The sequence below is a fragment of the Canis lupus genome, chromosome 31, assembly GCF_011100685.1.
Source record: "Canis lupus familiaris isolate Mischka breed German Shepherd chromosome 31, alternate assembly UU_Cfam_GSD_1.0, whole genome shotgun sequence".
NCBI classification, from domain to species: domain Eukaryota; kingdom Metazoa; phylum Chordata; class Mammalia; order Carnivora; family Canidae; genus Canis; species Canis lupus.
In genome coordinates, this window is record NC_049252.1 from 13766693 (window position 1) to 13781497 (window position 14805).

Here is a 14805-nt window from a genome sequence, read left to right on the forward strand (position 1 = left end):
TAGGAATGGAAATAAAAGTATGTGATTGTGTATGGGCTTTCAGAAATGTATAGGCTTTTAAATAGCCACCTTTCTGGTTGCCTTTCTCATTCTTCTTATTAAAAAAAATACTGGAAAATTAAGGACTTTTAATTTATAGTTATCTCATTGTGACAGAACTCTAATCTCATATCCCTTGCCAGATATGAAGAAGAAATCTTTCCACTATATATTTATTGGGGATAAATAAGTTATAGTTAGTTTTCCATTTGTGTGGGTGCTTTCAACTCAAAGCTATGGTATCATGTAAAAAATACTCCAGTTATTGAGTAATACATCACTAAAATTAGACTCACATTCTATCATAAAGCTGTTTGAGAATATCCTACTTAGACACTGAGAACTATGTTACCTTAATGAGTTCTCTTCAACTTCTAAGGTTCCCTGGATCTATCCTACCATATCAGGAATTGGAGAGGTCTTTCCGGGAAGTTCCATAAATCTACAAAATGAAATGTGGGAGTCTATGACACACTTCTTATACTTCTATTCGTTCTACTGCTTTAATCCCCAAAGTGAGAATGTAGACATATTGTTTTGTTATAACACCTCATTGTTACCAATTTTTAAAAAAACCTTTCTGTTTTAATTAAGTTCCTTAATCTAATATATAACTTTTAAATTATTAGTTTATATAATATCTTTCTTGTTACAGTTAGGAACCTAGAACAGGCTGAGCCTTTAGCAAAATGATGAGGTTGTTGTACAAATTGACAAACATAGCTCAAGGCAACCCCAAATTTATAATCTCTGCAGAAAAATAGCAATAAGATACTCTGGGTGAGGTTGGACCAGGAATTATTACACTTCTCAAATGGTAGGATTTTTATTATTTTATTTCACATTTTATTCTATAACATGTCAGGTTATAAAATTGTCTTAAATATAGTGCTTTTGTGTTGCTTGCGATGACAATGCTTTGTGCTGATTAGAGAATTAACAAAAACATGTGAAATGCAACTTATACTAGAACAGGTTAGCTTTTGATGGTTCAATAAAACTCATACTCGGAATTTTACTTAAGATTCTAAAAAATCAGTTCAGTATGAAGAAATGGCAATTGCAAGATGCCTGGATGGCTCAGTGATCATGATCCCGGGGTCCCAGGATCAAGTCCCACATTGGGCTCCCCATGGGGATCCTGCTTCTCCTCTGCCTATGTTTCTGCCTCTCTGTGTGTCTCACATAAATAAATACAATCTTAAAAAAAAAAAAAGAAATGGCAATTGCTCAGGAAGCTTCAGAAGATATATTTCCTGAGCTATTGATGTGAACAACATTTAGTTGTTATATGTATATATGTATATAACGTATAAAACTAATATGTGTAGTTGTTAAATGGTACAACATTTAGTATGCTATAATGTGAAGAAAAAGTTTTATAATAAACTAATTTATTAATAAATGTAAATATATTTTGCATTAAATTAAATTGTTAGGTGTATGGTTTATGTTCTTTTGTGACAATTTTAGATTTTGTTATATGCGTCCATAATTCATTTGAAAAGGCTCTTCTGCAATTTGATTGATTTGTAACAGAATGCCAATTCTTATGGTACATCATCAAAATTCTGTATTAGTGTTAGAATGGTTTTTCAGAGAAGGTAAGCTTTCTATTTACATTCGAAAGTAAATATTCTTTAATTTATACTGATAATGAAAAAACTTACATGGGAAGATTTGAGCCAGGATTACATAGATTGAAATATTCTTTCCTAGAGCATCCTTTTTTTTCCCCCTGGTATTTTTAAGCCAAGCAAAATTACAGACTTTTGTAAGAGCCAAATTGAAGACCGTGACCTATTAAGCAAGCATGTAAGCTTGGCTTTATTAGTTGCTATTTTGAAGAAATAGAGACCATGAAATTGCCGAATTTCAGAGTCTGAAGATGTCTTTAAAATCATCCATCCTCCCTTCTGAGACTGGAATCCCTTAACAATACATCTAGCTTAGAGCATTCTATGCTGGAAGTTAAGATTTTCAAAGGTAAGGAGCTTACTACTTTCTTGGGTAGCTAAAGATATCTTTGGGTAGCTCTAATTTTTAGAAACTTCTTTCTTACTTTGAGCCACATTTTGTCTCTGAGAAATACCAAACATGTCCACCTGATCATATTCTGGATATTTGAGGTCAATTTTCATGCTCCTCTCCCCAACAAATATTTAATATGCTATAATACATTTTTAAACATCTTTAAATTTATTGTATTATTGCTATTACACATTTACATGGAGTTAAAGCATCGTCTTCCAGACCAGCCAGGCTGCCCAAGATTTTTGAACCCAACTCCAAGGAGTTGGGGTGCAACCACAAAGTTAGCATCCACACAAACCACCCTTACTTCTGACATCAACTGTATGTTCAGGGTTTCTCAGATCAACCCTCACATTTGCTAATTTACTAGAAAGACTCACAGAACTAACTGAAATCTACTGCACTTAGAGTTACAATTGTTGCAGGGAAATGATGCCAAAAATCAGCCAAAGGAAGAGATACAGTGCAGAGTCTGGGAGGGTTCCAAATGTGAACCTTTCATTATTCTCAGAACCTGTTTCTCTACTAGTATGTGACAATATGCCTATAGTAATGCCAACAGGGGAGGCCTATGTGAGCTTCAGCATCCAGAGTTTTTATGGGAGCTTTATTACATAAACATGATTGATTGATTTACCAGGGTTTCCAGAGGGGCTACCATGAAAAACATAGATTCCTGTCACTTGGGAAATTCCAAGGGTTTAGAGGTTACCTACCAGAAGCTAAGTACAACAAAGGCCAGATCTCTCTTGGGCGAGGCCAAATTCCTCACTATGCAGTATCATTTACTGTTTTCTTGGATAAAATTCTCCAATTCCTTAATCAGACATGAAATGCAGTTTTAGAAGCTCAGCATATTTTGGTTGCAGTTCTGTAGATAAGCCTTGATTTATCAATATTCTCTTTTGGGGCTCAGAAACTTTAGGTAACTCTGATAACAAAATAGATAGCTGTATCACTTGTTCTAGAAGCTATTTCTACATTCAAGTATTACTACTGTAAAGTATGAAATAATACCTTAGACTTGGGACAGAGAGAATCCTGACATTTAACAGCCATTAGACCTTGTAAAAGCTATGTTTTTTCTGAGCTTTCATTTCTTCATAGACAGAGTTAATGATATTCCATACATTATGGGGACTAAATGAGATCACATGTTAAATCTTTAATGTATCTTAGGAGCTTAATAAATATTAGTTCTTTTCTGGAAAAAATACTGGACGGTAAGAATTTGCGTTTGAGAGGTTGTCTTATGCAACATTTGCCTATCAAATCTTCTAGATTAGATATATGCATACATTACTAAAACAAAACAAAATTCATTCATCAAATATTTATTTATCTAAGTCCAACTGAGAAGTGTAAATCATTATGTTAGTGACTTAGAAAAAGACAGTTTCTACCTTCCTGGAGTGAGAACATTTTCATTAATATCTCTGATATAAGTAGACTGGAATAGATGTTGAAGGTAGATATTGGATGCAATGAGGGAAGTATGAGAGAGAAAGAAATTCTGGTGGTTATTGGAGAATGCTTCCCTCAGAAGGTGACAGGTCATGAAAGGCCCAACGTACTAGGAGAGTTTTGATGACACCTTTAGAAATAGTGAATACCATTTTACAGAATTTCTGAATGTATTTACTTGGTGAAAAGTGAATTTTACCACAAGATGTACATAAATTTACCACATATATAGTAATAAAATATAAATTAAATGGTCTTATATCAGAAATAAGTTCTCTAAAAATAAGAGATAATGTTTAAAAAAAACTTTTAACCAAAAACTTAATCTTTGAATGAAAAATATCTTTTTGATTGGGGCACCTGGGTGGCTCAGTTGATTAAACATCCAACTCTTGATTTCAGCTTAGGTCATGATCTCGGGGTTGTGAGATCAAGCCTTGCATCTGGCTCCACGCTGTGTGAAATCTGCTTGAGATTCTCTCTCTCTCTCTCCCTTTGCCTCTCCCCCACTTGTGCTCACTCCCTTTCTCTTTCTCTTTCTCTCTCTAAAATAAATAATTAAAAAATATATATATATATATCTTGTTGATTTGGGGGGGATATAAAGACATTGCTTCTGTGCATTGTATTTTTAAAATTCAGGAGACCAAAATATAATAAAATAGATAAAAACTTAACCCAATTTCTGACATTTATCATGTCAGATTTTGAATTCCAGGAAAACATAGATTTTATTTGAGGCAGGCAGTTCATTTGAGAATAGTGAAAGTGTTAAACATAGTTAATGTGTTCATCAAACAATTCATTCAGCAAATATCCATGGGATGTATTCTGTACAGCAGGCACTCTTCCAGGCTCTGTGGGAAACTGACAATAGGCAAGGAAATATGTAGAATGTCCAGGGGTATAAGTATTGTCAAGAAAATTAAAGTAGTATAATGCATGGATGGAGAGCAATGGAGAATAGTGGAATTTGCTCTTCTATTTAAGTAGGTCAGGAAACACCTTCTGACAGACATCTGAGCAGAGACAATTCTTAGCATGGTAACAAGTTAGAGAGAGATTCTGGGGTTAGGGAAAACAGCAAGAGCAGGATTCCTGAGACTGGAGCATACTTGGGATTTTCCAGAAAGAGCAAGTACTTCAACATGGCTGAGGAGAACGAGGGAGGGGGAAGGCAGGAGATTGCTATATTACTAGGTTCTCTAGGCCACTGCAATGACCCTGGATTTTATTACAAGTGCCATTTGTATAACTTGACCCATGCCTACGTCTTAAATCTCTGTCTTCACTTCTTATCTTTGTATTCACAACACTTATGCTACCCAGTATGGTAGCCCTAGCCATATCTGACTCTTGAGAACTTGGAACATGGCTGGTTTAATTGGATAGTCTAAAATAAAGTGAAATATCTCCATAATTTTTATATTATTTAATATGTTGAAATGGAAGTATTTCAAATGTATTGGATTAAGTAGGATAAAATAAACTAAATCTCTTTTCTTTATTTTTTTTAAAGATTTTATTTATTTATTCATGAGAGACACAGACAGAGGGAGAAGCAGGTTCCATGCAGGGAGCCCAATGTGGGACTTGATCCCAGGACTCCGGAATCACGCCCTGAACCAAAGGCAGACACTCAACCGCTGAGCCACCCAGGCGTCCCTCTTTTCTTTAATTAACACTTTTATTTTGAAATAATTCTAGATTCCCATGTAATTGTAAGAAATAATACAGATAAATCACATGTTCCCTTTCTCTAAAGTTTTGCCCAATGGTAATATCTTGCAAATCTATCATGATGGTATTGACGATGATATTGACAATGATACAATTCTACCCCTATTTCCCTAGTTTTAATTGTACGTATGCATGTGTGTGTGTGCATGTGTGCTTAGTTCTATTTAATTTTATCACATATGTGGGTACCACCACATCAAGATTCAAAATAGTTCCTTCACTGAATCTTTATAACCACATCTACCCGGTATCTGTGCTCCATCCTTCCCTCGGCCCTAACTTTAGCAACCACTAGTCTGTTCTCCATTTATATAACTCTCTCATGGCAAAAATGTTATGTAAATGGAATCATGCAGGTTGTATTCTTTGGGAATTGGCTTTTTTTCCATTGTATATTTCCTTCAAGATTGACCCCAGTCATTGCCTGCATCAATAATCCATTCATCTTTATTGCCAAATAGCCTTCCATGAGCTGGATATACTGTACTTTAACTACTCACCCATCGAAGGACACCCGGGTTGGTTCTAGTTTCTAGTTTCTGCTATGAATTAAATTGTCAAAATCATTCCTGTACAGATTTGTGTGTGAATATATATTTTCATTTATCTGGGGTAAATGCTTGAGTACAGCTGCTGGGTCATATGATATTTGCATGTTTAGTTTTATAAGAAACTGCCAAATCACCTCTCCTGGGTACTATATGCACCTGTTTCTTTTTACTTTTCATAACATGGCTACTAGAAAATTTAAAATTACATATGTGGCTCATATTTCTATTGAGCAGTGCAGCTCCTATGTAGAACACTGGTTCTTGTCCACCTCAGGTTCTTTTCATATGTCTTTCTCTCTGGACTGTGTTCATTACTCCTCACAAATGAGCAGGAACATCCATAGCACAGTGGCTAAAAGCAGAGTCTAAAACCAGATAGCCTGGGTTTGGATCTTGCATTTACCCTTTACCAACTGTCTGATTTGTTAATATATTTAATGCCTTTTTCGCCTCAGTTTTCTTATCTAAATAGGGTGATGATAGCAGCACTGGTCTCATTGAGTTAGTATGAGGACTAAGTTCACAAATGTGAAGTTACTTCCTGATGATATCTTTCTGACCCCTACCCAAGAACAGATTGAAATCCCTATATAGGCTCCCTTTTCAGCCAACATCCTCATTAAAATTTTAATTATATGATTGTTTCATATCTTTCTTCAATGCCTTATGAGCAGTGGCTAGTCCTATATCCTCAGTACTAGCACAGAACTTGCAAAAACAAGGCAGTTAGTATATCATTGTTGAATGAATGAGTGAAGGGATTAATTTTTTATCTTTTATTGTTTTTTAAGTTTTTATTTAAATTCCAGTTAGTTACCATACAGTGTAATATTTGTTTCAGATGTACAATATACTGATTTGACACCTCCATACATCACCTGGTGCTCATCAAAATAGGTGCCCTCCCTAATCCCCATCACCTGTTTCAACCATCCTCCTGCCCCTATACCCTCTGGTAGCCATCATTTGATCTCTATAGTTAAAAAATCTATTTCTTGCTTTGCCTCTCTCTTTCTCCCCCCATGATTGTTTTTCTTCTTAAATTTCACATAAAGGTGAAATCATATGGTATCTGTCTTTCTTTGACTGACTTATTTCACTTAGCATAATACTCTGTAGCTCTATCCATGTCATTGCAAATGGCAAGATTTAATTCTTTTTGGGCTAAGATTATATATATATATATAATATATATTATATATATATATAATCTTCTTTATCCATTCATCAGCCAATGAATTTCATTCAGTGTGAGCATTTACTCATGTTTTACTTAAAGTATTATTTGACTTAATTTCTTTTTCCTTAATTTTTAAAATGTTATCCATGTTTCTCTATTCAGAAGATTAGATTTCTATCTGTAAGTTCTGTGAACAGCTTTTACATGTGGATCCTCTTTATTGTGGAATACAAATTGTTCTAGAGAAGAGATTGAATTCAATAGTAAAAATATTAGGATATTTATGTATATATAGAGAGAAATGCTCTTTGTCAGTTTTAGTTAAATTTTTCAATTTAAATAATCATTTTATTGTTATGATGGAATTCATGTCACTTAACTGCTTCCTTCGGACTAGAGGCTTTATGAAGATTGATCCCCCAGTCCATAGGTGATATTGGAATAGAAGTACTTTTTTACACTTCTGGAAATAATTTTATTTCAGTATATCAATTTTTTCAGGCCTTAAATAGATAAGCTCCATGACATTCTTGGAAAAGGCAAAGAGAACCATGGCATAGCATAGATGATTTTCATTTACCTACCCTCTTTTAAAACCCAAACTGTGTACCAATTATCAAGAGCACATCCCTGTTTCATAACACACAAACACACACAGAAACATATTTTATCAGTGATCTACCTTTATCTTCTCATCTACAAAAGGAGGTTACTCTAGTAGAAAGAACACTGACCTATGGTCACTTTGACCTAAGGTAAGTTGAGGCTCTTGTTATTAATTCTGTGGTTTTGAAAAGACCAATTAAGATTTCATCCTTCATTTCATTTCCTAAGTAATAGGGATGGTAATGAATTCTAAGTGGAATTGCAATGATAACTAAATACATGTGTCCATCTGTAGATCCTAAAAGAAAAATATCTCCATTTTTGGATGGTACTAGGCTATGCTTTGAGTTTCATGGAGATATACACATTCATATATTTTCTCTAATTTTACCATATACCCTCAAAGGCAGGTGTTATTAGACCAATGTTATACCTTAGTACACACAGTATCAGAAATGTATTTTGTTTAACTTCACACAGTTATAAGATTTTGCCATTAAAATTATAGCCCTCAATTCCAAACTTATCAGAGTAATAGAATATGTCTTCTTCCCATCAAAAGGTCTCTGAGCTCAAATTTGTACTGAAGCTTATCTGGAGATTATGATGCTATTTGTTTCCTGGTTTAGTGATTTTTAATATCAAGTATATTGAAATAGTACTAAACATATAAAATTTGCTAATATCTATTGAGTTTTTACTTTGTGCTCAAAACCATATTATTTGTCAGAACTATGTTTTGAGATATAATTGACATCTAACATTGTGTAAGTTTAGGGTGTATCATATATTGATTTGAAACCTTTATAAATTGGAATATGATTACTACAATAGCATTAGCTACCACCACCATCATGTCCCATAATGATCACTTCTTTTTTGTGGTGAGAACATTTAATCTGGTTTCTTAGCAACTTTGAAGTATATAATGCAATATAACAACACAGGTAGCTACTATAATCATCCCTATTTTACACTTGAGGTAACAGGCTAAGAGAGATTAAATTAGTGGCTCAAGGTCAGAGTACTAGTAATTATCAAAGCCAGGATATGATTCTTTGTAATGTGAGAGTTCAAACCTTTACCAGTGATGCATGTTGCCTCTTATTTCAATAATAAATTGGCCATTTGGGTTAATCATGGAGAAGGTGATGTTCTCTTTGTTTTCATACACCTTATACATTTAACATTTTTCATTTATATACAGTCTGATAAAATAAAATCATGTTCTCTCTCTTCTATGCCTTTACATTTATTGTATTCCTTTGGCCTTTATAAATAAAACAAACAACAGCTATAATAAACCCTTGCCCAAAGTGAGTGAAAATTCTAACTCCTTTTCTCATGTTCATATAGCAACCAAGGACTTTGAAGTTCCTCATAAATATCTGTATGCCAACAATATTTAATTTTTATGTTCAGGTAATCCCAGTGCTATTGATGTGAAAGTATGACCCCGTATTTTTTTAAATCACTCCTCCTACCATATTCAAATAGAGCTATATGTAACTGTCATCTGGAATAACAATATTAAATGGAGTATTTTTTTCTAACTAAAATATTAAATCCTTAAGGATTAGTGTTTATTTGACCGCTCATTTACTTATTATGAGGACTTTGTTAGCCTTTTCTCTACTGTACCTCTGCTCCACATAGCCATTTTGATGTGAAAATTGTTGCTTTAGAGGATCACTTTGCCACTACGTTGCTATTTTATTATTGTTATTATATTTAATGGGAATGCTACTATTGTGTAAGCAGGGAGAGAGTTCTTTCAACCTGGGAGCATTTACTTCAAATACTATAGAGTGAGTGAGTTATTTATTTATTTATTTTCATTTCCTTAAAATATCAACCTTGATTAATAATTATATATAGGCTTTGTTCTTCTTATCTGGGTGTCAACAGTAATTGGAATCCATATCCATATCCTACCTTGCAATCATGCTGCAAAAGGCCAATAAATTCCCGCTGAGTGTGTTACTTGTTAAATTTAGTGCATTACATTCAGGGTAATGAATAAAAGCAGTGGGCCGTCACCGTCTGGCTGGCTGCGGAAGGCGAGAGCAGGCGACTCCCCTGAGGCCTTGAGCTGGCTTACAACGGTGACAGGCGGAATCAAGGGAGTCCCGGAGCATCACAGTTCAGTTTGTCTCCCTTAATTTCCTCCTTCTGTAGAGACTCGGAAGGCTGTAGGGAGGTGAAGTAATCTTAGCCATTAATTCACCACACTTTCATAAAAAGCTGCATGCTCTGGTTTCATTAACAAGCAAATACAATTTAGATAAATAGTCGTGTATTTACATTCAGCAGAGAGATGAGAATACCGTTGAATATAAACTAGTGGGTATGCACCACGCAGTCCACTTTGTGTATCTACATATGTCTATTGTGTATTCATTTGTCAATATTAAAGATGCACATAGGTATTTTTATATGAGTGAGGAACCAGTGAAGCAAGCCCCAAAGATATATATGTACTTATTTCCATCTCATATTTATTGAACATACATAAGCAGTTACTGAAGAAATGGCTACCACCTTCTTATGCCTACATGTAGCTCCTTGCTAATGAATATATTATTGATATAAAAACATTCTTTCTTAGACTATAATATAAGAATTTAACATATAGTATAAATGTACAAACGCAAGAATGTCAGAGCACCCTGGTCTATAATCTCAGGTAATTGGGTTTTTTTTCTTGGTAATGGAGAGTTTTTATTATCTCAGCAAATAATTGTTGTGTACTATGTCTCATGCCAAAGCTAGCTGACTCCTTTAGTCTAATTTTGAATATTAATATACATGCAGAAACAAATAGATTCTTAAAGAAAGGAGAAAAAATAATTTGTATGAAATGACCACTTAACATTATTCTTGAATACCTTGGAAAATTTAGCGTAGAGTGTCCTTCGCTATCCATGATAGAGCAGCTGGTTCCAAATAACATGGTGTATCTCATTAGAGAGATATTAGATCTAATTATGCAACATATAAGTGAGATCATTATAGTAACATTATCTCAATGAGGTAAGTAAAGCACACGTGAAATCTAACACTCTGCTGCTTGAAAGAATTTTTGAAAGCAAATGTGAAGAATTAATGATCACTTAAGTGTACTTTGAAAGATGTTGAAAACCAGTCATGAATCTTTGACATGTAATGGAAAAATATAATAGAATGGTAGGTACCCTGATTAATTCTACTGAAGATAAAAATGAACTTCCTGGGCAAAATAAAACAAGAATAGCAGAAGAGTCATAAGTTTTATTGTTTGTTCTATTACCTTTTTGGGCATTTTTATCATTGTCAGAGATCCTCAAACTTCAGAGTCTAATAGGATCACAGAGAAGGTTTGTTAAAACAGATTGCTGGCCCCAACCTCAGAGTTCCTGATTCAGTAAGGTTGGGTGGAACCTGAGAATTTGCATTTCTAAAATTCCCAAGTGATGCTGATGCTGCTGGTCCAGGTATTCTTTGAGAATCACAGGACTATGTGAGAATCACTATAGAAGACACTTAAGTCAACTGAACTGGATCATTTTTCTCTATAATTAAAGTCCAAAGATCCCATATTCTGCTTGATATTTTTCAGTCAAGCTCTGTATCTTCAGAAATTCCAATTCTATTACAAAGAAACGTATCTTTAAAATTTAATTAAGGATACCTGCCTGACAAGTGCATTGACATATTTTTAACAACATATTTTTAAAAGACACACAATAAAATGGATACCACCTAGCAGGGAAGAGGCCAAAAATAATGAGAAGTTCTAACTCCATGAAGCTAATTTAGCTTGTTGTTATCTGTAGATATTATCTCTTTCCTAAGAGGTTTGAGTATGTTAACTACTAAATTGATTGATTTTAATGTACAGCATCATGACCACAGTTAATAATACTGGCTCATACACTCAAAATTTGCTAAATGTACAGATCTTAAATGTTCTCATCACACACACACACACACACACACATAAAATGTTAAATGTGTGAGGTAATGGATGTATTAACCTGATTGTAGTTGTATTTCACTATATATATATATATATATATATATATATATCATACTATCACATTGTACATTTTATTATTTAAAAGATTTTATTTATTTATTTGAAAGAGAGATAGAGAGCATGAGCAGGGGAGAGAGAGAAACAGGGAGCCCTGATTGGGGCTTGATCCCAGGACCCCGAAACCATGACCTGAGCCAAAGGCAGATGCTTAACCACCTGAGTCATGGGGGACCCCCGCATTGTACTTTTTAAATATATACAATTTTATTTGTCAATTATACTTTAATAAATCTGGAAAAAATTAAAAATAAATTGGTTAATGCCCTCAAACAAATTTTAAATTTAAAATAATGAATGAATGAATGTTGTTTCCAAGTGTAAAACAACTGGCTGATACCTTTCATTGTAAAGTAATAATAACTACAGTTTGAATGGTTTTGTTAATTTATTACCTAATGGTGTGTTTAGAAAGAAGTGCATAATAAAATACCACCAAAAGTTTACAAAGAGTGTTTTCCTTTTTTTTTTTAAAGATTTTATTTATTAATTCATGAGAGACACAGAGAGAGAAAGAGGCAGAGACAGGCAGGGGGAGAAGCAGGCTCCATGCAGGGAGCCCGATGCAGGACTTGATCCTGGATCTTCAGGATCACACCCTGAGCTGAAGGCAGGCACTAAACCACGGAGCCATCCAGGGATCCTCCATTTTTCCTTTAAAAAAAAAAAAAAAAAAGATCTGTATCTTTCCTCAAGTTAAGCATTATAATTATTATGGTAATAATAACTGAACATAGTAATAATAATAATTGAACAGTGTTTGCAGGGCATTTCCAGAGAGAATATTTTCTTGATTCTACTCAGGTAGGCTTCAAACTTTGATAATCTGGTTCATATTCTGAATTCAAATGTCGAAGTCACCACAAAATAAACATCTATGTGGCAGGCTGCCTAAAAATAAAGAAAAAAATGGTAAGACCTCAATATTGTGACCATAACTTCAAATTTTCTTATGGAAGTGATCCCCAACCAAATGTATGAAACAGTTCTTAATTTTGAAAAACTGGAGACACCTGGGTGGCTCAGTGATTGAGTGTCTGCCTTCAGCTCAGGGCGTGATCCTGGAGTTACAGGATCAAATCCCAGATCTAGCTCCCCACAGGGAGCCTGCTTGTCCCTCTGCCTATGTCTCTGTGTCTCCCTCTCTGTGTCTCTCATTAATAAATAAATAAAATCTTAATTTTTTTTTGAACAGTTGGGTTACATTCTGTTCTTCCATGTGGGTTTTAGTTGAGCTGTCCTTCAAATGCTGGGCCCTCTTGTCTCTAATCTCACCCCAAAACAGAGTTGGATGCCTCATTGACCTGCATGTTAAAAATGATGGATTAGTTATTGCAATGATACAAGTGTTTTCCGTTTTGATGAAGTTATCAGAGTCCTAAAGAAAGCTGTTTCCCAGCATCTCTTTTTAAGTACCCTTAAAAGCTCTTATGTTGCATTAAATCTATAGGCACAACTAGACTAAAGGTTCAGACTTAAACTGACTCTCCTATGTGTGTGTGTGTGTTTTAAGATTTTATTTATTTATTCATGAGAAGCACAGAGAGGCAGAGACATAGGCAGAGGGAGAAGCAGACTCCTCTCAGGGAGCCTGATGTGGGACTCGATCTCAGGACTCTGGGATCACAACCTGAGCCAAAGGCAGACACTCAATCACCAAGCCACCCAGGTGTCCCCTCTCCTATGTTTTTATTCCTGGCTGCACTCTGTCATCACATGAGAAGCTTTAGAAAGTACTGTTGCGTGGGTCTCAACCACAGTAATTCGGACTTAATAGGTCTGGTGAGTAGCTAGGTCATTAGAAGTGTCTAAGAATCTTCCCACGTGATTACAATGTGCAGCTGAGTTTGAGACCAATGTTTAGTTACAGGTGAATCCATTAAAAGGGGTAAAACAATGAAGTCCGTGTAAGTGCCACACATTCTGAGTATTAGCACATGGGAAATAGTAAAGTGTCTATTCCCATTAGAAGGGATTTATGTGTATGTGTGTGTTTGTGACCATGGCAGAGATGGGACTGTCAAGGTAAAATCTGCATTATGGATTTATCATAATCTTGGTGATAACATGTTTATGGTAATTTGCACTTACAGAAGCAGCACTTATTATGGCAGTTTAAGTTCACTTGGTCAGGTTCTTATCTTCTCTCTCTTGTTCTACTGCATTGGTTCCTTTACCAGAATTCCTGAAAACATATGATGTGCCAGCCATTGTGCAAGGACAGGAACGCAGCAATGAGTGAACATAAAGGTAAATTTACATAATCATTGGTAATATGCTAAGAAAACTGAATGCAAATGTGAAGATTATTGGCAAAATAAAAGACAAACATTTTCTAAAAAGTAAACATCATCATCAGTTGGTATTAAATTATGGATTATGTTGACAGAAATTAGCAAGGGTATGTGGACATGGAAGTGGGAAGGAGGAGTTAGAGGATTATAAAGGAAAAATATACCAAGATTTTCATCTCTGAGAGGAGTCAACTGTACTGCTTTATTCTTGGCTTTGATAATGACTCAAGTATAAGGTATAAAGAATGTATGGAGATATTTTAAGGGAAAATATAAACACATGTAAACTATAAACATGTGCAACTACCAAATCACTAGAGAAGAATGATGTAATTTAAATAACTAAAATCAAGAAAATAGGGATAACTGGGTGGCTCAGAAGTGGAGCATCTGCCTTTGGCTCAGGGCATGATCCTAGGGTACTGGGATCAAGGCCCACATCAGGCTTCCTGCGAGGAGCCTGCTTCTCCCTCTGCCTACGTCTCTGCCTCTCTGTGTGTCTCTCATGAATAAATAAATAAAATCTTGTGGGGGAAAAAAAAACATCCTGCTATTTCTTGGCTTGCATAAATAAAATATTTTTTAATTAAGGAAATAAATAAAAGAAAAAGTTAATAATTGATATCTATAAATACTTATACCCTACAAACAGACACTACACATAGTTTTTCAAGCATCTATAGCTTATTTAGCAAAATAGATCAGTATTAGTCAAAAGAAACTAAGTGATAAATAATAGAAATAACAAATCACATGTGGTCAAAATTTAATAGTACTAAAAATAATTTTTTCATAAAAATATCTCCAAAAAATTTTTAAAAA

At 34.5% G+C, this 14805-nt stretch overlaps 2 long non-coding RNA genes across 2 annotated transcripts in view; one reads left to right on the forward strand and one right to left on the reverse strand.

The window, feature by feature from the left end:
* LOC102154980 overlaps window positions 1–14805 on the forward strand; it is a 385976-nt gene that overhangs the window by 181558 nt on the left and 189613 nt on the right. The window contains exon 5 of the long non-coding RNA XR_005382146.1: window positions 13870–13939. This is a non-coding gene — a long non-coding RNA (uncharacterized LOC102154980). The remainder of the gene's footprint in view (window positions 1–13869; window positions 13940–14805) is intronic.
* The window catches only part of LOC111093427, a 63839-nt gene continuing 61369 nt past the window's right edge, over window positions 12336–14805 (reverse strand). Inside the window, exons 4-5 of the long non-coding RNA XR_005382149.1 lie at window positions 13781–13874; window positions 12336–12580 (exon numbers count right to left, since the gene is read on the reverse strand). This is a non-coding gene — a long non-coding RNA (uncharacterized LOC111093427). The remainder of the gene's footprint in view (window positions 12581–13780; window positions 13875–14805) is intronic.